The following is a 26,626-nucleotide window of genomic DNA, read 5'->3' as shown; positions in this document are numbered from 1 at the left end:
AACATATTTATTACATATTTAATTGCTGTCTCTGCTTTGCACTTTTGTTTTCAGTTTGATATAGTCAATAGTGTCTAGGACAGTGCTGGTGGTCATGTAGTCTATTAAGTACTTGTTGATTGATGGGCTTTCTTAAGGATGGGTAAGGAGTTAATGTAGTATAGCAGAAAGAATGATGAAGTTTTGCCTCAGTTTTTACAACAGCTAACTATAGCATCATGGTTAAGATAGCCTGTTTCTATTAGCCTTCATTTCCATACCTGGAAAATGGGGGGGCTAGCACCTTGTACCATAAAGACTCCTGTGAGTAAGGTAACTTCCATATTTTTAGAGTATAATATAAATGCACTAGTCTGTTTATTGAATTTGATTATTAGGTAATGGAAGCATCAGTAACTCAAAAAAGCTTATCATGGCTGTGCATTGAGGTATCACTAACTGGAACATGGATATTAAATTCTTGTCTTAAATCTTATTTAACTTGTCATTTTCAAAGAGGTTTAGAATATTTGAGTGAGAAAAGGAATACTCTACTCTTTTTCCTGAGTGTGATGATCTAAGAGATAGTCACAAAGAGTGGAGAAAAAAAGATCTATTTGAAAACTGAAATGATTTATGGAAAATAGTAGTTGAGATAAGATTATAAAGTAATTTGATAGTATTTGACTTTATGATTAAAGGATATTGCCCAAAGCATGGATCATTCACATGTAATTGAGAAAGGTAAATTTAGAAGAAAATGTGTTGTGTTAGAACCAGGAAAATCCAAGTTCAAATGCTACTTCTGCTATTAATTAGTGATATGATCATGAACAAATCAATGGTCTTTCATGAGACTCAGTTTCTTCCTCTGTAAAATAAGTATAATTATGGAGGCCAAATGAAATAATACTTTTAAAAGAAGCAAAAAAAGCATAAAGCATCTTACAAGCTTAAAAGCATTAAAAAATTATAATTTTTATTAAGCTTTAAAAAAAGAAAAGTAATTTGAGCTGTTTGACATTTTGAAGTACAGATGTGTATCTGGGGACATGATGGACAGTTGGATGAGAGAAAAGTAGTTATTGTTGGGTGTGAACAGGAAAAGTAGCATATGAATCAAATTTTAGTAAATCAAACAATATCTCAAATATGCTAAAGAATTTGGCTGTTAAGAGGAATCCTAAAATGAAAACTTTTGTAAATTGAGGAATTCTTTGTAGTGTGAAATTCATTTCAAGAAACACCGGCCACTTACATTCTGCCATGCATTGTGCATAGAAAGACTGAAATGGTGAAGGCTCTGGTCTCCAGGAGATTACACTCATCTGTAGAAGATCTTTTTCCCCAATGTGTTTTATATTTTGAACTCCATATGTTTTTTTTATGCAAGTGTTACTCAGTGTAGAAGTCATTTATGCGTTCTCAGTGCTCACTGCCAAAAACAGAGTAGGCTCTTAAGGAATATGCACAATTAAGAAGATGCTTAGACCAGGAAGAATTTTTATATGAATTCAAGTTTTCATCTGTTTGTTTTGGAAATGAAAAAATAACAAGAGAAGATTATATCTCAGAAGAGACTGAAGTTTAAGAAGGAGGAATAAAGTCTTTATACTAGAGTATATCATTTGGCATTAGGAAGGAGGACAAAAGTAAGACACAGGGAGGAAGGAGGTGGCAGCAGAAATTATGCATACTTTGTGATAAACTCAAAAGAACAGGAAATATGACCCCATATAAATATAAGCATGCAAGATGAGTGAATCGAGGGTACGTGAGCAGCAAAATCTTGAAGCAATAATGTTCCTTTATGATGTTAGCCTTTGTAGTAGTCTAGATTTCTTTCATAGATTATTAACAATCCGTGCTCTAAGCTCCATGTTTTTGTGCTAGATATTTGTACAATCTTTTTCTTATGAGTTATAGAAAATGGAAGGACATACAGTGGGATCTATCCCTGAACCTGCTTCTTGGTTGTTGGCCAGGATTTGGGATGTATGGCAAAAGCAAAGAGTGGCCACAGAGATTATAAAACAGACAGACATAGATACACAATAGAAACATTACATAGAGCAGCCTAGAAAGATAAAAAAACAACAACACTCCCATTATTAGTCACCATCTCTAATGTCACTTCTTTATCAGGTCTTCTTCATTTATTCTTCTGTGATTGTATGGCCACTGGAGGAAGTCAAAGTAATTGAACTTTAGGAATATAGAAGAAATTTCACAGATTTTCAAACTAAGAGTTAGTGGTGCATATTTTTTTTTTTGTGGGAATGTTTATATAGCTTGAGCTTTCTAAGATAAAGTTATGGGGTGGAATAATCATCGCCAAATATAAGCTGCAGTTTATTCTTAGGGAGTGACTTCCCTACAAAACCTCATAAAATGCTTTTATGGGGAGAGTTGGCTATAAAAAATGTAAAGGAAGAGATTAAAGAGCAAAGGTTAATGCGATACAAAGGAAGAGGGCTAAATTGATATATTGTGCAAGGCCCCATGAAAAATCAACTCCTTTTTAAGGTCAAAATGTCAAATGCAAGAAACTAGTATATTTAGGGATGAGTAAAAAAACTGGAAAAAATACAATAAGATATGAATTAAGAAACTTAGTTATAAATCAGGAGATTAAGCTTTGAATTGAATTTGAGTTTTGGTACTTAATTGGCCTTTGGGATTGACTAGATCAACTTAGTAAGTATGTAGCCAAAACAAAGGACAAAATATTGTGTGAATCTGTGTTAAAAAGGCAATATGATGGGTAAATTTGATTCCCCCACCATCGAACCTGCTTTAGAATATATCTCAGTATTTTTTTCTCATTCATAAAACCAACATGGATTATCCCAGGATTGATCATCATAGCAAATGTTATCATATTAAAACAGAGAGGAAAAAGCTCAATTACTCTAGTGCTGAGGAAAAGAGACTGAAAATTGTTTCAAGAATTTGAACAAAATAAGATGGTCATGGGAGTGATATTCATTCATTCAAGAAATACAAGTAGGTCCTGATTAATGTGAATAATAAATCTTTTAAAGTGGTTATATGTATCTGAATTTTGCACTATTTGAAGTTGTAATTATATAAAATATAGTGAATAATTCCAGGCCAATGGAAATCATGATGTGGAGAATAATACTAACAGTTCACTGGATTTGCTTTTTTGCACCAATCAGTACCCCACTGTATTGCTCGAGTACTTCCTTTGTTCAAGGCCCTGTGGCAAGTACACTTGAAGTTTCAGAGATGAATAGGACATAGTCCTTACCATTAAGAATTTATAAATTAATGTCCAAATCAGAATATTACTCTATTTTAGGATCAATGATTTTATCATCCATTCATATCACACCTCATCTCTACACCTTAGCATGCAGTCTTTGTGATTTTCAGTGGCTTAAGAATGTCATCAAGGGGAGACTATCTGTTGCTGAGCCTCTCCAGATTTAGCTGGATCCATTACCGTTGCTGGACCCATGGTAGACATCCCTTCTTGCGTTGCTGGTCTGATTTTTAAGAAACAGAGTCACATTAATGCCACAGTGAGGCATCAGGATAAATCTGTAGAGGAGAAGATTACACACACACACACACACACACACACACACACAGGAGGTTTTTAAGGAAGGAATGAAAGATTTTCTATTCTCATCACTCACATTCTCTTTAACTCTTTCCTTAGCTTTTATCCCATCAAAATTGTTCAATAGTAATCCCATTTATTGATAAAACCACTGGCTTTTTTCATCTCTCACTGGGGTATCTTAATCTTGTAGCTATCCACTCATATTGGATTCTCTCTTTGTCTTGGCATTAAAATAGCACACTTTCCAAACTCATAATGCCACTATCAACCCCTTAATGTGGACTCTTACTATATTGCTTGCCAGGATTACTACAGAGATGTAGCACAGAGATGTCCCTAAAATAATTCCTACTTCTACCAGACTGACTCATTCTTATACATAGACTTACTCATGTCCCTTATCTGCTAAAATTCTTCTAGTAGCTTATTGCAACATGGAATAACAAACCAGCCTCTGAACCAGTAAGAGCCGAGTTCAAGTCCTCTTTCTGACACATTGTCTTTGTGACCCTGGAGAATTCACTTAATCTCTCAGTGTTTCAGCCAACCCTCTAAAACAGATGTTCTTAACTCTTTTGTGTTCTCTGGATTCCTTTGACAGTCTCTTTGGACCTCTTCTCAGAGTATTTTTAAATGCCAGAAATGAAATATATAGCATTAAAAAGAGAAATGATTACAATGAATTAGAATTATCAAAATCTATATTAATAAGACAAAAAAAGCTCAGAGACACCAAGTTAAGAACCCTTAAGCTTAAGATTGTACAAACAGAGTAAATGCACTCCTGAATTGCATTCCTCCTCAGAAAGTTCCCTGTAACAATGGAAGCACAGGCTCAGTCTCTATCCTTAACATTGCCTCAGAATCTAAGATCTAGGTAGATAGAGACTGTGTTGTACTTAAGCTTCTTCCTTCTACTAGTGTTCTGTCCATATTAGAAAATTAAAAATATTTATTGAATAAATGAATGAGAAGGTAAGGAAACCAATTAGGACTCCTCCGGTGGAAAGAGTTCTGAAGCTCTTGGAGTCAGAATGCTTGAGTGTTTGTATCCCAAATTTGCTACTTATTAGTAGTATGATCACTGACAAATCCCTTTAACCTGTCTGAGTCTTGGTTGCCTTCTTTGTAAAATGGAGAAAATAATATATAGTTCATGGGGTCATTGTGAGAAAAAACACTTAAATTTTAAAATAGTCTATATATGTTGGCTATTGTGACTTTTCTTTCCAAAATGAATACAATAAATGATTTATTTCTTCAATTTCACTATGGATTTATTTTTCTCACTTTCTTGCATTTTGGATACCTTGGATTAAATATAAACTTCCTTATTATTTAATGTCCTTCAGAATGGGATTTCAGCCACACTTTCGAAATGAATTTCACCTTACTCCCTTTCATGAACTTCAAATTCTAGCCAAACTATTTTATTTGCTGTTCTCCATACATGACATCCAACCTTCTACTTCCATGCCTGTACCCAGAGCAACTTTTATGTCTGGAATGATGTCCCTCCTCAACTTGACCAGTCTCTTAGAATCTCTAGCTACATTGAAGCTCACCTGCCAATTCTTACAAAAGACTTTTCTTGCTTCCCCGTATTATTCATTTTCCCCTCCTCCCTATAATTATTTTTTATTTATTTTGGTATATATGTGTTTATAAGAAGCAGCTTTGTGGTATAATGGTTAGAGTGCTGGACCTGGAGTCTGCAAGAGTCATCTTCCTAAGTTTATTTCTGGCCTTAGACACTTACTAGCTGTATGACCTTGAGCAAGTCATCTAATGGTGTTTGCCTCAGTTTCCTCATATGTCAAATAAACTGGGGAAGCAAATGGCAATCCACTCCAATCTCTTTGCCAAGACAACCCAAATGGGGTCACAAACAGTCAGACTCAACTGAAATGACTGAACAATAAAAAAAATTTGCACATATTGACTTTTTTAATTATGTTATTTCTCACCCCCCAAAAAAAGCTTTTTGAAGGTAGAGGATGTATTTCTATCCCCAGCATGCATGAGAGTGCTTCCCACAAAGTAACTGCTTAATTTATAATATTCGCGCCATTCATAAAAACTTATCTTTTGAAAGTAAAATAAAATATTACATTTTCATTGTAATAAAATTTCGACCACATGCTGCTTTTTGTTTTTGTTGATACACTCAATGAAAAACTTCCTTGAGGAACTTTCTCAATGAATAGAAAGGACTACACAGTATGTTCAGTTAGTTATCCTTTGTTGTTATTTTTAAATAAAACCATCTGTCTCCTTTGTTTAAAATAAATGAATGAAGTAAATTTGTAGACAGAGCTTCCTATAACAATATGAGAATATTTGTTCTGGATAACAGATGATATTGTAGATTTCAGTTTTTTGGAGTTTCTGGTGTAAAATTTATTTTTGGTTGTAGTGTCAGGCTTTTTGTATAGATGGCAACATACAGCACTATATGAGGAATTAAACTGTTTTAGTTGATCAAACTGAATTAATAGGTACTAGAAGTATCATAGGATTTGATGCCAAAAAGAAATCCTTCTACTAACAAACATTTATTCATCATCTGCAGGGGAGATACATGAACAAAGGCAACATGCTATGACCTCAAGGAGTCTATGTTCTGTGGGCTAAGTTCATGTTCAATCACCTTATTTGCAATTGAGAAAACAGAATCCAAAAAGTAATGCCATTTACCTAAAATCCCATAGAGAGTCAATAGCTATTGGGGATTTGAAGTCATATTCCCTTTCTCCAGTTCCACAGCACTTTCCAGGGTATCACTGACATTTCATAGAATTATACATATATCAGATTTCAAAATTTCATCATGTCTTTTTTCCTACCATGAAGAAAACTGTATATTCTTAGACATAAAGATATGAGCTTTAGCTATGCGTTAATTCAATAAATGGCTTAGAAGAAAAGAAACAAGCATTTCTCAAGAGCCTCCTATGTTCCAGGTGCTATATGCAATTATTATCTCAATTGATCCTCTCAAGAACTCTGAAAAGAGAGTACTATCATTATCCCAATTTTGAAGATGAGGAAACTCAGGTACATAGAGGATAAGTGACTTGCTCAGGGGCACACAAGCATTAAGTGTCTGTATTCACATTTGAATTCATGTCTTCCTGCCTGCATTCTATCTCCAGCACCAACTGACACCAAAAAACTTGTGTTGTCTTATGTAGCACCTTGGATTCGGAGTATGGTGATCTTGTACTCTGCTCTGATCACATTCCATCTGGAAGATTGTGCTTGATTCTGAACATTGCATTTTAGGATTCTGCACCCTGACACATGAGAGAATGTCTGCATGAGGATAAACCAAGGATGGTGAGGGAGCTAGAGATGATACTGTTTAAGGATCAAGTGAAGGAAATTGGAAGTGTTAGCCTGGGGAATAGAGGTCTTGGGGGAGCATGATAATTGTCTTTTGATGTCTAAAGGATTTTTATGTGGATGAGGGATTCAGGATTTTTCAAGTTTTGTCAGAAGACAGAACTAAGATCAGTGGTTAGAAGCTGTTAGGAGGAAGATATAGACTTGGTGTAAGGGAAATTTTCTGACAGTTGGAGCTATAGAAAATGGACTGGGATGCCTTGGGAACTCATCTGTTCTCCTCAGATGAAGGCCAGATGATTGGTGAGAATAATATAGAGGGGATTTTGGTACAGGTATTTAGGTTGTCCCCCTTCCATTTCTTAGAGTTCATAATTCCAGACAAATATATATATATTTTTTTCTTATAGAAATACCATTATTTCAGATGCTTTCTAACATAGATCCTAGACTCCACTAGATAGTGTATACTATCTTCTATAGTTTCCAAGGTTTTTAGGTTATCATCCTGTTAATAAAGATTATACAAACTCTTGACCATAGACTGGACATCAGTGTTCAATTCTGATCCTTCTTTGGAGGGATCCTCGCCATTCTTCACCCAGTATCATTTCTACAGTTCCCACATGTGTGTTGTTGTCCATCCCAAATGGCATTGCTTTCATGGAAGCATCTATAGACCTCTCCCTCCAAACTACCAAAATAGAAGTGATTTATTCTTCCTCTGAACACTCCTGGAACTTCATTACACTTTTAAAGCCAAAATGATTTGCCTTCATAGCATACCCCTGAGTAGATAGGAAGCTAACAAGTTCTATGACCTCCCCTTTGTGTGTACTTGGGGAAAGAATTAAAGTCCAGGTGATTTCAAGCGTCAGCATTTGGTTTTCCATTTCCTGTGTCAAGTCAGGCAAACATTTTCAAATTAAAATGGTTCATATGCACTCAAAATGTTTCACAATATCACTACCCAACACATTTACTTCTAAGAAGAAATGTATTTGCTAGCAAATTTAGAACTGAGAACTGAACACAATCTTTTTTTTTTCACCCAGGACAGTTTTCTTCCCTTATTTTTCCTTTTTACTTTGTGATAGGTTGGGGGGATGAGAATTATTATTCTTTCATTTACCATTTCATCTCTTTTGCTTTGGAATTATCTCTGCGACCTTTTCCTCGATTTCCACATGGGGTAAGTGACCAAAACTTTTCCTTCTTCCTTCATTTGTGACTTTCTGTTCTTTTTTGCAAATAACATTCCTGTTCTGTTCCTATAATAGCTGCCCCTAGTTTATGGCCCTTTTGCCTCCTGCCTGTACTGTGATAGCATTTGCTTACCAAGTCTCTGTGTTTACCAATCTCTATTGATTCAAGCAAATTTTGTATATCTTAGCCCATTAATATTCTTAAAGCATTACTTTCACTTTTTCAGTCCTCTCTTAAATAAAATATAATTGGCATTCATATAGTTCATCAAAGTTTGAAAAGAAGCTTATACATATTGATCAGAACATTCTGGTTATAGAGGTTCTCTAGGACTTACTTAGAGGTCTTTGGGCACTGATGGCAAACTTTTAAGAGATGAAGTTCTGCACCGCTCCCCCCAGAGCTCCCATTAAGTGCTGTGCCCACACCCCAAGAGACCACATGTCATGCCCCTCCCCCCACACAAGCAGGGTATGCCCCCCCATCCTTTTATCTCACAGAGGGGTGGGAGAAAGCACCCCCATTGGGCTGCTGGGGTGGGTGGATGAAGTGAGGAATATCCCTGTAAGGAGGGGAAGAAGGAAGGAAGTGGCCCAAGCACTCCCCTCCCTTCCAGCTCTGCTGCCTGTGAGCTGCCCTCCTTATCCCCTGTACACTCCCATTGGTCTGCTGGGCAGGGAGGTGGGAGGTGTAAAAAAATGTCATCAGGCATAATGGAGAGGAGAGGGGAGCAGCCCTCTGCCTTTCTAGTAAGAAACTTTGCTGGGGGGTGGGTGTTGGGAGAAGGGTGGTCTGAGTGCCCACAGCAAGCTCTCTATGTGCCATCCTTGCCACTTGTGCCACAGGTTCATCATTACTGTCCTAGGGTATACTGATAGATAGGTATACTCTAGTTATTATTATTATCATTCTCATTTTTAAATGACAAAATGGATACACAGAATACTGAAATGACCTGCCCATTCTCAAATAGCCAGTTGGTGCCAGGGAACAGATTCACAGTCATATACTCCATGTCCCCGTGATTACACCATAGAATAAGCATTCATGTGGAAAACAAAGTTAAAGTTTCCCTTCATTAGGAATGGTTTGAAAGCTCTAAACACAATGAAGTGATCGTGAATCCTGATTTCTTCCAACCTTTGCTGAAAATAGGTAATTCTCACCAAAGTGGGAAAGAAGTGTATCTTGCAAATGCATAAAATTCATCTATTACAAATGGGTGTTAATTTTATCTCCCCCAGGAGAAGAATTAATTTAGGCATATGAAAGTATGAAGAAATCTTTAAGCTTTACCATGGGAAAACAGATGTCCTTTCCAAAAAGCATCCAGTTTTTCAGCTGTGCTGGGTATATTATTCAGTACCTTTTAGAAAAATGAAAAATATTTTTTCTTATTCTCTAAAGGAATAATGATGATGATGATAATTGGTCATAATTATAATTAATGGGTAATAGTAATTTTTTATTTTATAGGGCTCTTACATATTTATTATGTTAATTTAATCCTAAAATAAATGTTATGAGTTGGATGGAGAAATTACTATATATCCATTTTACAGATGATGAAAAGGAAGCATAGAGATTGTCCACTGCCCAAAATCATAGTCAATAAGCATCTCAGGGCAGAAGATGTGAGAGGAGTATTTTTACAAAGTTGTAATTAAGTAGGTGCTTTTGTTTTCATTAAGGGAAAGGAGTCCTTTCTAAAACTGAGTGTTCAGAATTTGAGAGCAATAAAAGAAAATGGACATTTTGGTTCCACGGAGAAGAAGAAACTGTTAGCCAAGAAGAAGAGTTTCTCTTATATTTAGGGTTCTTGTACCATCAGCACCTTACAGTGATTGGAATTCCAAAATTGGAAGAGTCGATATAATGTCTGTGTCAAAATCAGTACAAGGAAAATGCTAAGTGCTCCCATGCTTTCTTTGATGCCTCCATTATTGCTAATTTCTTTGATTTCCCAAGAATATGAGGCCACCTGGACATACTAATATATATACACTATGAAGAAGCCTTAAATGATTCATATAAAGAATATATTCACCACTTCATGTTACATTTTGGCATTATAATAATGGTTTCTAGCTTAGTAGTTTAGAAATCAATTCACTAGGCAAGAAGCAAGACAGATAATAAAACTCCAGCTCCCGAGAAGCCTGTAAATTTATGGAAAGAGTTTATTATCTTGTTTTTAATGCATTTATGCATTGATTCAATTTATTTTGTTTAGGATTTTTTTTTTAAAAACCGTGCTTCTATCTGAAGTTGTATTTATTCACCTAGTAATTCTAAAGGAAAGTTGTAGAGTAATGTTGCACTTGTTCAACCCACCAAACAGAATTTAAAAGAAGAGATAGATGCATAGATAGATGCATAAAAATTATGAGATTGTTCTACATTTAATCCTTTTTTCTAGTCAATGGCATTTGGGGTTGGTTGTTGGGGCTGAATAGCTAAAATGCTGGGATACTTGGATTCCACACATCATGGAGACACACCAATAGGCACAATGAGAATATGATCATCAGGAAATAATGTGACCTTGTTTGGAGCATTCAGTTAACCTGGAGTCATGAGATCTAGAATCAGAAATAGCAGTGGATTCCACAAAGCAGAATAGAAAACCTATACATCATGAAAGGGTATGGACAGAATTGTGGGTGAGATGCTGGGGTTTTTTAAAAACTACTTTAAAGCTGGGACCATGAAAATAAATTGCTGCCTCTAAAGTCCTTCTCCTCCAATCTGAGGAAGAGCTCTATAATGGAATAGGCATAAGTTAATGCCAGAAATGCTTTCCAGCTCGTAGACTACTGAATATTACATTTCAACTCATAATCCTAAGTGAGAAGTTTCTGTAGGAAGAAGGAAGTTCCTATACAGATTAGACTATCACTCTGCATCTGGGTTATTCACAAATAGGCTTGACCATAATTTTGCTTGGCCAGGATGGGGAATGGGGTATTTGAAGAAACTTTCGTTAATAGCATAATTTTCTGGGAACCTAGGAAGTGTCTGTGGTATGTCATGGTTTTGGGTTATAGGTGATTGCTTTCCTTATCTAGCTTTTGAGATTCTACTGCTCCAGGTTATAAAATCTCCTGGATTCTAGTGTTCCAACACTAGAAATTCCAGTAGCTCACATAGTGATTAAAAAACACATGCTTCTTAAATTCAGCAATTCTAGCAGTCTGTGACTTAGAACATTGTTTAGTTTAGGAAATGTTTTATGACAATTAAGATCAATAAGGTTGCTATTAAGGAAATTACAGAATCTCAGTATTGGAAAGATCCCAAGCTATCAGCAATATTCTAGATAAGTAATCATTCAGCTCATGATTCAAAGTCTCCATTGAGGAAAAAATTCACCACCTTCTAAAGCAGCCCATTTCTACTTTTCAACAAGTTTGATTTTTAGACCTTTCCCATTCCCATCGCCTTAATAAAGATTAAATCCAACTCTGTAGTTTTTGATCATTCTTCCTATTTCTTCCTTCTTAGACCCAGTAGAAAGCCCTTTAAAAAAAGGATGGCATCTCTGAAATCCTTTTTCTCTCCTGTTTTGGACTGTGTGAAGATATTATTAGCCTTCAGGTTGGGCTTAAGAATATGCTTTAATATTGATAAGGATTTTGGTGATAAATATCTTCTTTTAAACCACTCTCTCTCTCTCTCTCTCTCTCTCTCTCTCTCTCTCTCTCTCTCTGTCTCTCTCTCTCTCTGTCTCTCTCTCTGTCTCTCTCTGTCTCTCTGTCTCTCTCTGTCTCTCTGTCTCTCTCTGTCTGTCTCTCTTTGTCTTTCTGTCTCTGTCTCTCTGTGTCTTTCTGTTTCTGTCTGTCTCTCTCTCTGTCTCTCTCTCTGTCTCTCTCTGTCTCTCTCTGTCTCTCTCTCTGTCTCTCTCTCTGTCTCTCTCTCTGTCTCTCTGTCTCTCTGTCTCTCTCTCTCTCTCTCTCTCTCTCTCTCTCTCTCTCTCTCTCTCTATCCCTCCCTTCCTCCCTCCCTGTCTCTGTGTGTGTATAAATTCATTATTTATTTTGCCTACACCCATGCCTCCATTCTGTTTCCCCCTACTATCCTTGAAAAGCCAGGAGCTAATTCACCTTCATCTTTCTATCTCCATTGTCAGCCACGTAATAGATGCTTAGTAAATCCTTGTTAATTGATGGATATGATAGCCCTGTGGGGTAATAAAGAGAACACTGCACCAAGAGTCTGGAGATCTGTACTCTAGTCCTTTAACTGTGTGACATAATTTAAGATACTTTATTTGGCTGAGTCTCAGCATCCTTGTTGGAAAGAAGGTAAGGATGGAATGTATAAGCTATGTGCGTGGGAAGGAATCCTTTAATGTTCCTTCCAGGTCCAAAATTCTTTGTTATTTTTATTTAATACCAGCAAAGACTTAATATATGAACAAGCCTTGGAGGAGGATAGGTTTTATTCTTAATTAATCCTCATAGCAGGTAGTGATGAATAGGAGAGAGGTCACTGTGCTATTGGACATGAACGGTTCTTTGATGTCCCAACAGGGAGCCCTCCTTTTCCTGGACAGAACCTTCACTATTTTCCTTAGCATGACACAGAGACCTAGATCATCTAAATATCCTAAATGGTTTTTGTCATGTTATTTCAGCCTTAAAAATGACAGATTTCCACAGAAATTACTATTGTTCTTCTGAACTGCCTCCACTTCCTAAGCAGGTTGGCACATTAAAGGTAAGAAGTAGGGTCGATATTTAGGAATTCATTGTTATAAAATGCAGGAAGCTATCTTAGACACGTGTCTGCCTAGCTTTTTTAGTTCGAATTTGTTTTATAGTTGGATAAACTGAAACTAGTACAGACTGTGTTATTTGCCCAAGATTACACAGGTGGTATAGTAGAATTGAGTTTGTTTTTTTTTTAACAAAAAACAAACCCCTTACATTCTATCTTAAAATAAATACTCTGAGTAGTAAGGGCTAGGCAATGGGGGACAAATGATTTGCCCAGAGTCACATAGCTTAGAAGTACCTGAGGCCAACTCTGGGCCCAGTTCTGAATCCACTGAGCCACCTAGCTGCCTCCCAGAATTGAGTTTCAAATTCATCAGGTTTTTAAATATACTCTACTGCTTCAAACATTACAGGAAATATATAAAAGGTACTTTTAAAAAATCAATTGTTGGGGCAGCTAGGTGGCTCAGTGGATTGAGAGTCAGGCCCAGATATGCTAGGTTCTGAGTTCAAATCTGATCTCAGACACTTCCCTAGCTGTGTGACCCTGGGCATGTCACTTAACCCCCATTGCCTAGCCCTTACCACTCTTCTGCCATATAACTAATGCCTAATAATGAATTTAAGACAGAAGGTAAGGGTTTAAAAAAAACAAAAACCAATTGTTATTACACTTATAGTTGTATGAATATACAATTATAGATGGAAGTTGAAATAGATTCTGTCATGAGCAGGGAGACTGGTAATAATTTTAGGAAAAGAGACTAAATCTTTCATTAAATAGAACCCCTAACCTGAGAAAAACCAAAAATCTAATGGTTGGGATTGATATAAAACCAGTAGTAACTTTTTATCAGTTTTACCTCAATTATTCTGCTCCAGAAAAAAACTCTAATTATCAAGTAATTTAATCTTAAAATTATAGCTATTATAAATAAGATAAATAAGAACCAAACCATTTTTCCGTTTCTCATAGTAACAATAATTGTAAATTTAGCCTAAATGTGTGTTTCTGCATTTCGTCTTCAGCTAATAACCAAATTTAATAACATCTTGAAATCAAATACCCTTGTTGCTCAAACTGTAACTGTAGCTCATGTAAACTGAATTTATAAGTTCATAAAAAGCTTAATTAGACGAGTAATTTTTGAGAGATGTCTTTGAAAATGTGTGCAAGACTGTATGTGCCTTTTTTTGCCCAGTTGATTGTTCATTGTCTCTCCTATGAGAAAACAAAATTAACAGATTAAATATATTAAAAATAAGTTGCATTACATATAGGGTATCTTGGGGAAAATTTTTTTTGGCAATCTTCAAATTGACTTGAGGTAACACATTGAAAATGAGAAGAAAGCTTGACTGTATTTTGGTTGTCTGAATATGTAAAGATTAATGAAAACTTTAACTCTGTGTGAAGCCACAGTTGGATTCATGGCATTTTATTTGTTTTGTTTGAATCTTGAGTTTGATTTGGTTTTTCAATCTCACCTCATCTCCCTTTGGCCATTGGTAAAGTCTTCTTGGTAGAAAGTGTTCTGAGTAAATAAAGTTCGTCTGTAGCTGATTACTCAGAGTATTACTATTATTTGTATTATTATTACCAGGCAATAGATGAAATAGCAATTTTTTTTCCTGGACACATACTGACATGTTATAGAAAGACAAGGGAACAAACTAACATTCTGTGTAGTTCCTCTGAGTTCAGCCACCTTAGTGACTGCTTCCTGGGGTTATAGTGTGGTATAGTAAATAATGAGTTTGACTTGGAATAAAAAAAAAAAACCTGAGTCTATACCTGTGTTTGACAAATGGTTAGACTATATCTTTCCTGAAGGGAGGGAACAAGGGACTGTTGATAGTAGGTGCTGAATAAGTACTTACTGAATTAAATTAGCAGTAGAGATGAGGTCAAGTCAGTTTACTCCTTTCAGCCACTTTTTTTCATCTATAAAATGGGACTGATAATATGATCTAACACTTGATAATTTTAATGAGGAATGTGATTTTTAAACATCAGTTTCTTGTTTAGTTGTTTTCAGTTGTATCTGATTCTTTATGGCCTCATTTGAGATTTTCTACTAGAGACCCTGGAGTGGTTCACTTTTTTCCTTCTCCAGCCATTTTACAGATGAGGAACTGAGACAAACAAGTGACTTGTCCAGGGTCACACAGCTAGTAAATATCTGACACCAGACTTGAATTCAGGAAGATGAGATTTCTTGACTCCAGTACTGTATCCACTAACTGTCCTTGTAAATATCAAAGCATCATATAAATGCAAGTTATTATTGTGTGACTGAGGAGAGGAGAACAGGGATTCATCTATTTTTAATGCTTGCAAACACCTGGAGTTTGTCAGGCATACTCTAGATTGGAAACACTCGAACAGAATGACTCTAGAATCAGGATGCTGATATTCTAGTCATATCTTAACCACTTATTATCTGTGTGTTGATAGGTCTCTCTAGTTTCTATTTTTTTAGTTTCCTTTTTCTTATTGGGCCCTTGGGAGAGTAGAGAAGGGGAAAGGTTGATGGCATGGGTTTTTAAGTCTTTTTTTTTAAGTCTTAAGATTTTTAAGTCTTAAGATTTCATGATTCTATGATCCCATATGATATTTTGGAATCTCTTATGGTCTTTATGTCTCTTGTGGACTTAGAACATTCTAACTCAGAGTTGTTTGTATAGTATATAAACTGCATGGGATTATAAATTCCCCCAGAAAAGGGGCAGTATCATGGTTATGTTTGTATCCTTCTGACCCAGTGACATGGTATATCAATAAATAAATGGATGCTGAATGAATAGCAGAGGATGATGTGGCCAGGATGACAAATTGAAGGCAAAATATTTCAATTTTGAGTAAGTATTGGCATCTCTCTCTCCCTCTCTCCCTCTCTCTCTCTCTCTCCCTCTCTCCCTCTCTCTCTCTCTCTCCATCTCTCTCTCTCTCTCTCTCCATCTCTCTCTCCCTCTCTCTCTCTCTCTCTCTCTCTCTCTCTCTCTCTCTCTCTCTCTCTCTCTCTCTCTCTCTCCCCCCCTCTCTCTCTCTCTCTCTCTCTACCTCTCCCTCTCTCTCTCTCTCTCTCTCTCTCTCTCTCTCTCTACCTCTCTCCATCTCTCTCTCCCTCTCTCCTCTCTCTCTCTCTCTCTCTCTCTCTCTCTCTCTCTCTCTCTCTCTACCTCTCTCTCTCTCCATCTCTCTCTCTCTCTCTCTCTCTCTCTCTCTCTCTCTCTCTCTCTACCTCTCTCCATCTCTCTCTCTCTCTCTACCTCTCCCTCTCTCTCTCTCTCTCTCTCTCTCTCTACCTCTCTCCATCTCTCTCTCTCTCTCTCTCTCTCTCTCTCTCTCTCTCTCTCTCTCTCTCTCTCTCTCTCTCTCTCTCTCTCTCTCTCTCTCTCTCTCTCTCTCTCTCTACCTCTCTCTCTCTCTCTCTCTCTCTCTCTCTCTCTCTCTCTCTCTCTCTCTCTCTGTCACACACACACACATACACACACACACACACACAGAGGGTTACTTTAAACTAATCCACAATGTTCCTAATATCCTTAGGCTTTAGGGAAACTCTTGGTCTACACTGATCAATCTATAGAATACCCTGGAGTGGTGCCCTCTAAGGATTAGATTCCCCATTGGCAAATGAAAGGGTTGAGTTACATGATCCAGCACTAGGTTCCCTTCAGCTCCAGGTTGTTTTCAGTTGTTGGGAATTAGATGGATATTTTAATCATCATGAAAGATCACAGCTTTAAAATTAACTGTAGTGAAGGACTTTCAGTATTCATTGATATTTTCTGTATCGCTTTCAGGGATAAATCCTAGGTAGTTTATAACAAGTTGGCTATCATTCTCGGGGTTTTACAAGTCTGTTCTTAGATTTGTCTTATTCAATTCGTGATAAGAAATAAAAGTTTGGAATTGGAATAGGCCTTGGAGGGGCAACCCAGGACAACCCACTCATTTTACATATGGAGAAAGTGATGCCCAGGTCTCTTTGCACGCTACGTCGTGAGTGAACATAAGGTATACAGAGCAGAAAGATATAAAACAATGAGCATAGATTTCACACTCTCTAATTTCACGTGAGCCAGAGCTCTAGGACTGACAGCTCTCTCTCACCCCACCCCTTTCCCCATAACTTATGAAATCTATAGCTTTAGCTGGTAGAGAATGAAGATAAGATGCCTATAGTTTTGAGTTTTCTCCAAGGACTCTTAAGTAACTTAAAGGAGAGTCTGCTTTTTTTTTTTGTAGACTCAACTTTATCTTGCTTTAATTTGCTTTAAGAATAAAGTGCTTCTGAAACGATCCTTTGGGGTGCTGTTATGTGCAGGTTGGTTAGTGATTTGCATTGGCTACTCCTTAATCCTACCTGAAACTACCATGAATTGGCTTCTGTAACCAATTGAGTTGGAATTGCCTGCTTTTAGACTACATATTTCTTTTGTGGTTTTTACAAATGTCTGCCATTAACTCTCTTAACTGGGCCCAGACCCATCCCAGAGTTTAACAGGAAACAAGAAAGTGACAATTTGCAAAGTATGGTAGAAAGGGCAATAGGATCCAATTTGTCTAGAAATCTCCCTAGAGTTTTCAAAGCAATTTTATTTCCTTCATTACTGCCTCAATTTATTTTATTTGTTCTCTGTGTGTGTGCACACATACTTGCATGCATGCATGCATGAATGTGTGTGTGTGTGTTTAAGAGGGGCTGTAGAGATAGAGGAATGTCCCATATGTGACCAGTCACTTGAGCCTTTGCTTGATGTCCTTAGATGAGACAAAAACAAAGCTCATTCTGCTTTTAAATAGGTCTCATTAAGAACACTATCCACATTTAGAGGAAGAATGGTGGGAATAGAAACACAGAAGAAGGGGGCATCTGGGTAGCTCAGTGGATTGAGAGCCAGGCCTAGAGACAGGAGGTCATAGGTTCAAATCTGGCCTCAGACATTTCCCAGCTGTGTGACCCTGGGCAAGTCACTTGACCCCCATTGTCCAGCCCTTACCACTCTTCTGCCTTGGAACCAATATTCAGTATTGATTCCAAGATGGAAGGTAAGGGTTTAAAAAAAGAAAAGAAACAGAAGAACAGCAACTACTTGACCACATGGTTCGATGGGGATATGACTGAGTAAATAGACTCTAAATGATCACCCTAGTGCAATTATCAATAATATAGAAATAGGTCTTGATCAGTGACACATATAAAACCCAGTGGAATTGCATGTCAGCTACAGGAGGAGGTTGGGAGGAGGGGAAGGGAAGAACATGAATCTTGTAACCATGAAAAAAATATTCTAAATTAATTAATTAAATAAAAATTTCCAAAAATAAAAATAAAAACAAGAGGAAAGTAAAATAAATAATAATAAATAGGTCTCATTGTTAGAACTTTGTGACTCCATTTGGAGTTTTCTTGGCAAAGATACTAGAGTGATTTGCATTTCCTCTTCCAGATTATTTTACAAATGAACCAGTGAGGCAAACACAGGGTCAAACACAGTGGATAGGGTTCCCAACGATCATTGTTTAGTCATTGGGTGGCACTGTGGATAGTGCTAGGATAGTAAATTGTTAGGAACTTGTTTTTGTCTCTCCCTTACTTCATGCCTAAATTTTCCTCTTGGCAGCTTCCACTCCTTGGTCCCACTCTCTGAGAGAAATGAAAAGAAATGAGAGGGAATTGGACTTCATTCTTCCTGACCCAACACTCCTGAGTAAGGAGTAGTGGTTAGAATTTGCAAAGAAGGTCATTTAGATTTGATGTAAGGGAAAAACAAAACCTTTTTCCCACCTCTAGTTTCAAATACAAACTCTTCTGTTTGGGATTTAAAGCTCTTTAGTTTAGCTACAATCTACCTTCCCAGCCTTGTTACCTGCCATTCCCCTTCATACGTACTTGGTTTACCATCTATCTTCAAAGTCTGAAGAGTGTTAAAGGCTAAGTAATTGGGGTTGAGTGACTTATCTAGGCTCATAAAACTAGGGATATCCCCCTTTTCCTTTAAAATTCCATGAAGTCAGTCCTTATTCTCCTCATCGCTAGTGACTTTTCTCCAAATGGCCTGTCTCTTTTTTTGCATATATCTCTCCATTCTAAAATGAGTCTCTTTAGCAACCAGAGTGTTTCACTTAGTTTTTGTATGTGGAGTGCCTAGCACAGTACCTGGCACATGGTAGAAGGCATTTTAATTTATAATTGATTAATTGATTTTACAAGTCTAGGGGACCTCCTTTTTCTAAGGTCAACTTTTTACCTAGAAGCCCTGACAACTCTACCTGTGTGACCCTGGGCAAATAATTTAACCTGTCCTAGTCCTTAGTTTCTTTATTTGGGCATTATGTCTATAGAACTTGCCCTACTGGATTGTTTTGAGACTTAAATGATGTAATCTTTATAGCTTTCCTGTTATGGTGTCATATTCAGAGCTCTGGGACTGCTGCTTGGGGAGATAGAGTAATGACTTTTTTTAACTTAAAAAAAAAAAAGAAAGAAAACCCATCTTCTTTAGGCTCATTGAGTCCATCTTGGGGATAACTGTAGTAGAAGACCAAGCCAAAGGATTTAATCTTGTGTCCTCCTTTTCCCACGTGGTTTTGATTTCTTTTATTATATATCTGTGTTTTCATGGGATTACCAATTTAGAACTACAAAAGAAAATAGGGGTTACGTAATCCAACTCCCTCAATTTATAAATGAGGAAAGAGAGAAGGAAACTTACAGAGAAATTTAAGTGACTTGCCCCAGCTCATGTGTTATAATTGTCAGAGGTGGCACTTGAACCCTTTTACTCCAAAGCCAGTATCCTCTCCACTGTCCCATAATGGCGCAGATAATCATTGCTTCTAAGCGCTGAAGTGAATTGCTTCTTCTTTGATTTCTCTGGAGAACAAGAAATAAGGCAGGCCAGAAAAGTGTAGAATGTCTGGTATGATTCCTTTCGAGATTTCCTCTTGGTTTGCTTTCTCTCATCTTCCCATCATTCTATTAGGTTTCTGCTGTAACTACTTTGTATTTCTGGGATTAATTAAAGTTTTATTTGCAGTTATGGAAGACGTACAGCCATCCCTTTGGTTTTGGGCTCCATCTGATTTGGGTTATACAAATACATTTTTGAGAATTAATTATAATTGCATTTGACAAAAGGAGTGGTTCTTTTGTGCATCTGCAAATCCATAATGTTGGCTTGGTACATGACTAATGAGATAATCATCTAAATAATCAGTTTTAAATGGTCTCCACAGTCTGCATAGTTCGTCATGTATAAATATAATTCTTAATGCAGAAATCCTGGGGCTTGATGTTTGTCTGACTCAGTGTTTTGTGCTGAAAATATTACTTCTATATTTATTTCTAAGTCAGGCAGCTCTTTAACATGGCTTAGCAGGGTTTGTGAGGATGCTGAATCAGTTATCTTTAGCTACTTCCTTTAGAAAAGAAAACTCATTTTGTTGTTTTAGTGGCATAATAACAATTTTTGGCATTTATACAGGACTTATAACTCATAAAATGCATTCATGTACATCACCTCGTTTAATCCTAGAGTTAGTAGGTCTGGAAAAGGTTGTGGGTGTGAGAGCATGAGGGTGTAGAGGGTTGGTTTTATTGGGTAGGAACTACACTGTCATCAAAGAAAGTCCTTTCAGTGATACAGATCAGTGATTTACCGTCTTGTAGTCCTAAAGTTCCGGAGTTATTGCACAATGGGTCCCTTTGACAGTTAGATGAAACTCATCGACTCCTTTGATAGTCTAGTGAAGCTTATGAATCCCTTCTAGAATTAATGTTTTTAATTCATAAAATATGCAAGTTAACCAAGGAAACCGATTATGTTGAAATGGTTATCAGAATATTTAAAACAAAACAATCCTTGGACCCCAGGTTAAGAACTCATGTCTTACTTAGATAGTTGCTGGGATACTAGCCTGTTGATTGATTCTCCCAAATTCACCAAGCCGATAATAGCATCATTAAAAAAATAGATGAGGAAACTAGAAAGGAGAACTTTAAATATCTATGGATGTTAAAAACAAAGAGACAAACCTTAGAACCTATTTTTTTAGAAACCTTTACCTTACCTTACCTTCCATCTTGGAATCAATACTGTGTATTGGTTCCAAGGCAGAAGAGTGGTAAAGGCTAGGCAATGAGGGTTAAGTGATTTTCCCAGGGTCACACAGCTGGGAAGTGTCTGAGGTCAGATTTGAACTCAGGACCTCCCATCCCTAGGCCTGGCTTTCAATCCACCGAGCTATCCAATTGCCCCCAACCTTAGCACCTATTGCAAAAATTCTCAGACTAAAATACTTTAGTTCATCCCTCAAATATAGAGTAATATTTTTAAATGTCATATTATAACTAAGCTTTTCAAATATAAAATTCTCTGCAATTTGGTATTCTTTACATACTTATTCTGTTTTTATCATCATCATTATAATCATCAATTAGCATTTATTAGTACCTGCTGAGTATTTCATAGGAGTAGTTAGTGAGAAATTTACCCAGCATATGGAAAATGTTTTTCTTAGTTTCATAAGACTCATAATTAAAATTCCCAAACTGAGTCCTCCTAGGAATAGAATGTGTAATCCCATCATTATGATGCCAGCATCAAACCCACCAGACCATTTGTGAACATGTATAATCCCTTGAAATCTAGTTTGTACTATTGCTAGTTATTGACAAAATAGTTTTAGAATTTAGGTCTCTTGATTTCAAATCACTATTAAATACCAATTTCTCAATGTCTATTAAAAGAGTACCTCTTGGGATAGGGAGATTGCAGTACTTAATATATTATAAGAGTTCTAGACATTGTTGACATACTAATTTTGTTTAACATTTATTGATTTTCTGTTATTTGTTTTACAAATACTTCTGAAACTAAGGTAAAGGAACTAAAGAACTCTCTCCTGCCTCATGGTAGTATTAATATAATCCTGCATTATTGGAGGCTGTGCTGGTAGACAGAGAACTATGGCAGGCCCTACAAAAAATGGGATGCCTTAAATTACTGGTACTTCGACGAATAGAATTTATTTCCAAACCAGCCTAGCCAAATTAGGGGGGATTTATTTCAAAAAGTTTTGTTGTTGTTTGTTTTAAATTAAATTAAAAAACTCATATGCCTTTTAATTGAGGACCGATTCATTTGAATTGGCTGATGAAATCACAGATATTTGAAGTACCTATCAAAGTCCATGAGGGAACATCGTTTCCCGGGGTGAGAAAGGGAATCTGATGGAAAATCCACTGATGGGTTTTGAAATTTTCTAAGCGAATCCAACCTATGGCTTCAGTCAATGACTAATACAGATCCTCTGAACTTCAAAGTCAGTGCTGGGAATGGTCATTCTATATCTGGTAAAGTGAACTCCAAGCTAATTTGGGAAGGGATACTGATCCAGCTCCCAGTTCCTTCCTAGACAAAACATCCATTAGGTAGGCTTGAGAGAATAATAAAGTTATATGCAGTGTGTGTGTGTGTGTGTGTGTGTGTGTGTGTGTGTGTGTTTTTCCAGATTCCTAGTAGAGTAGTTTAACAGATCCCTTTGTTGGGTAAAGCCAGTTGGCCTGCAGATAATTTTGGCCTCTAGAGCTTAGTCATTTGAACTAGTATCAGCTAGTTTAAATCATAATTGAAAGGACATGTCAAAGTTTTAGTTCCTTTCTTTGGTAATCTGTAAAATTATATTAGATGTGCTTGAAAGTTGATATTTTCTAGGATATGGGTGCACCTAATAGATGACTACTAAGCAATATTCAGGGTTTAAAGGGATTAATATTACCTCCTGCTTGACTCTGTTGTCTAGATTAGGATTGGAACTACAACCCGTGGTCATATCAACACTATCAGTAAGTCAGAAAGGCATTATAACCCAGGATTAAAATAGTGAGCTAGGTAGGGTGACCTCTTTTCAAGTCCCTTCTGTTTTTTATTAGCTGCTTGGCTGTGACTAATCACGTAATCTTTGAGCCTCAGTTTCTTATCTTTAGATTTAGGCTATTTCTTCTAGTACAGACCTTGTATTGTTATGAAATTCCATTTAGAACATGAAGGGCTTTGTTAAGTCTAAGGCATCATGCAAATGTCAGTTATTATTGACTCAGTATTGCCTCTTATAGGATAAAGTAGAAGACTATTTTTTAGAATCTAAATACTCATTCTTCTTTGCTATTCCTTCCTGAACACGCCTCATGTTTCAGTGTTAGTCTGTGCAGATCTGGTGTGTTACTGTGGGGCAGCTTTATTAGACATTGTTATTTTGACAGGGAAAGAAGCTATTGTGATGGTTGGAGTGAACATTAAATTTCAACTGGTCTTTATGTAGTTGGAATGACCTTCAAGGCTTGAGAATAATGACATGATTAACCAGAAATTCTAATCTCTTTCCCACATGGCAGTCCAGTGGAATGGGCTTGAGATTTGAAGTCTGAGGACCTGGGTTCAAATCCTGGTCTTTTAACTTACTGTCCTTGTGACTTTGAATAGCTCACTTAATCTCCATGGGATGTAGTTCTCTATAAATTATCTTCCTATGTAATATTAGGTGATCGATTTTCAGTGATCTCTATCGACCCCCCATTCAAACTCTCAGTTTAGGAATTTATGAAAAAAAAAGATCTTGTGATCTGTTTTATATGTGCTATATGGGTGAATTTTTAGACAAAGATATAGATATAAATATAGATATAGATACTTATGTGAATGCTGACTCCCCTGAGAGAAGTAAGACCTTTGAGATCAGGAACTGTTTTATGTTAATTTTTGTATCTGCAATGGTTAATGTAGTAAGTGATGCTTAAAAATATTGATCAAGTCATGGAGAAAATGATGGAAAATTCTTCAAAAACATTCTCAATAATACTTGTTGGAATAATAACAGAAACAAAGAAACCTTACATATGTGTAGTTGTGCACGTTCTTCAAAATAAGTACTGTAACATGCACTGTGCCATTATGGCCTGCCTGATACTCTAAACCCTTCCTTCCTCATATCTATTGGAAGACTTTTCTATAGGAAGAAGATCTGCTAATGTAATTCAGTGTGCTACATTGTGGTATAATGGGGAAAAAAAAAACATTGACTGTCTCCCTAGCCTCAGAAGGCCTAGGTTCAGTTCCCATCTGTGGGACCTTACGTGAGTCACAGCTACCCCGAATCTCAGTTTCCTTCCCTGTCAAAGAAAGGGGTTGGGCTAGATGATTTCTAAGGTCTCTTCCATCTCTACATCTTCTGCTCCATCATGCTTTAATTTGCTTTTCAACCCTCCTATAATTCTGTGGGTTGAGAGATACTTATAGAGCAATAGTCCAAAGATTAATAATTATTAGTTTAAATGGGATCTTGTGATTTGTCCTTAGAGACAGGAAAGTAAGTAAATAAATAAAATTTTCTGAGTGAAAGGGGAAGAATTGTTGAATTGTTGAGGAGAGAGATCAGTTCTGTGGGCAAAACACTTGCAGTGGTACATACCTCCAGTACAAAGAGAAGAGAACTTCCCCTCCCCCCCCCCCCTTTATCACCCAGCTGCCTATCCCGCCACCCTTGGGCCTGCCTTCCTTCTGTCCCTTTTTGATCCTAGCTTACTCGTGTCCTTGAACTCTGTACCAGCCCTCTCCCTCGTCATGCAACCACCTCCTTCCTCTGTCATTTCTTCTCCTGCAATGACCATGGGTAATTGAAACTGAGGATGGGGGGAATTCTATAATGGTAAACATTACTCATGATATTGACAATTGATGCCTTTTGTAGGTCCAGAAGTAAAGAAATGCCAGAGTCAGGTACTACCCAAGAACTCTGTTTGTTTTAAGTCATGCATTATTTCTGGCACATTTAATTACAGTGAAAGAGTCCCTAAGGGACTTCTTGGGCATATTCTCCCTATTCTGATACTTTCCACTGGAAATGATCCTCATTTTTCATCCATAGAAACTAAAGCCAGAACAAGTTAAGTGAGTTGCCCAAAAGTCACAGAGAGGTGATAAACAGATTCCACTTCCTCTGACTTCAAATCCAATGCTCCTTAACAGCTCTCATTTATATGGTGCCTTAGCTTTTTACAAGGTGTCTACCTCACAAGTTTTAGCATAGAATTCAGTGATGACTTTTGCCATAAGTTTCAGGAAACTGACCACATCCTGAAAAACAATAGTGAACAACCTTTATTCATCTTCCCTTTGTTTGTTTTCTTATTTCTGTAATTTCCCACTGTGCATCTTTTCTGGGTCTAGATTCATGATCTTGTGAATGATTAACTTTCCTCCTCTCCCCTGGTTATGAAAATTTGGTTAAAAATAACCTTGTCCCTTGTCAAAAGTAAAGTAATTTTTTAAAAAGCCATGTGTAATAGAGCATACATGTCCGTACTCAAGAATGATATTTCTGCAAAGTTGTAATGGTGTAATCTATTTTGCCAGAAGCCAAGGTACAATTCCATTAGGAGACAAGGAGAAAGAAAAGCATCACCTTAATTTACCTCCAGGCATCTGATCCACAATGAGAAGTGCCTGGGGCTACTTGGGTAATGACACTTTAATAACATAGTAAAAACATTCATAGACCAGTGTCTGCTTTTGATGAAAAGTAGAATATCTCAAGTTAGTAAATGAAATTTAACCCACATATGGTCATGTAATTATGACATGATATTCTTAATCTTTATCAACATTAAATCAAGTAAAAGAATTTAGCAGACTGAGATGAGATCCCTTTTCTCTTCCTCTGCCACCCCACCCCCTCCATTCCCCAGGTTCATTATGAAAGAATTGAACTGAAGTCTTTAGATGGACTGATATTGGGCAATAAGGAATTGTTCTAAAATTAAGAAAAGTCAAAGTTTCATTCAGCAACCTCCAGATAGGAGCTGCTCTATATTGCCTGCTTCCTTTGGGGCTGAACTCATTATAGTAACCATCAAATGAGGAGTCTTCAGCTGGGACTGCTGCTCATGTTTGCTTTCTGGTTGTATGGGGAACACGATCTTTAATTAGTTCAGGACGTAAAATATTGCCTGGAATGTCCCAGGCACACTTCCCTTTGTTGTCTAGGTCAGCAAATGTGATTCAGTTTTAATTGTTGCTGAGATATTATCTTGGGCTTGTATTCCTAGAGTGCCTTTTACCAATTAATGGCAAGGTACTACTGGGAAATCATATTACATTCTTTAAACTCTGTAAATAGTGATGCCCTAATAGGCTATCTTTGGAGTATACCATCAGGAGCCCAGTGCTCTAAAGGCAATATGGCTGTGTGTGCATGAGTGAAAGCTTTTGTACTGAGTAGTTTAGATATTTGTTGAAAATGTTTTTATCTATCCCTTCCCCACTGCCTTAATTTTTATTGATGAAGAAACTGAGGTCCAGATAGATTAAAAGCTTTGCCCACATCACATTATTAGAAAACATGTGAGGTGGGAATCCAAATCTTGTTGGCATGACCACCAGGATGATGTTAATTCCATTATGCCATGTTGCCTATTTTTGTTTCATTTATTTCATTTTTTATGCCTTCTACCCTTCAACTGCTTTTTTTCCTGATCTGGTTTTCCAAATGTTCATTTTAGATTCTTTGAATTATATCATATCTCTATGATTGTTGGGGACCAACTCAGTCATGTATGACATTGGTTTACATCAGAAGTTCATTTCAGATTGTGCTACTATTTTATTTTGTTCTTCTTTGGCTTGTAATACATTATGTCAGTGAATTTTGACATATATACTAAATTATATTCAGTTAGACAGCTGACATTCAGTGTCTTTAGTGTCCAAGACATTG

The 26,626-nt window shown here is 36.8% G+C and overlaps 1 protein-coding gene and 1 long non-coding RNA gene across 6 annotated transcripts in view; one reads left to right on the top strand and one right to left on the bottom strand.

Annotated features, from left to right (window-relative positions):
- Nucleotides 1–26,626, top strand: part of FAT3 (FAT atypical cadherin 3) — a 756,780-nt gene that overhangs the window by 305,531 nt on the left and 424,623 nt on the right. The gene's annotated exons all lie outside the window — the stretch shown is intronic.
- Nucleotides 3,295–26,626, bottom strand: part of LOC103101022 (uncharacterized) — a 146,607-nt gene continuing 123,275 nt past the window's right edge. For all 3 annotated transcript variants that reach the window (XR_008911336.1, XR_008911337.1, XR_008911338.1), the window contains 2 exons: nt 9,419–9,488; nt 3,295–3,546 (listed from right to left, as the gene is read on the bottom strand). This is a non-coding gene — a long non-coding RNA (uncharacterized LOC103101022). The remainder of the gene's footprint in view (nt 3,547–9,418; nt 9,489–26,626) is intronic.

The sequence above is a fragment of the Monodelphis domestica genome, chromosome 4 (assembly GCF_027887165.1).
Source record: "Monodelphis domestica isolate mMonDom1 chromosome 4, mMonDom1.pri, whole genome shotgun sequence".
NCBI lineage: Eukaryota > Metazoa > Chordata > Mammalia > Didelphimorphia > Didelphidae > Monodelphis > Monodelphis domestica.
The sequence above is the reverse complement of the archived record's forward strand: the minus strand, read 5'-3'. Positions and strand labels throughout refer to the sequence as shown.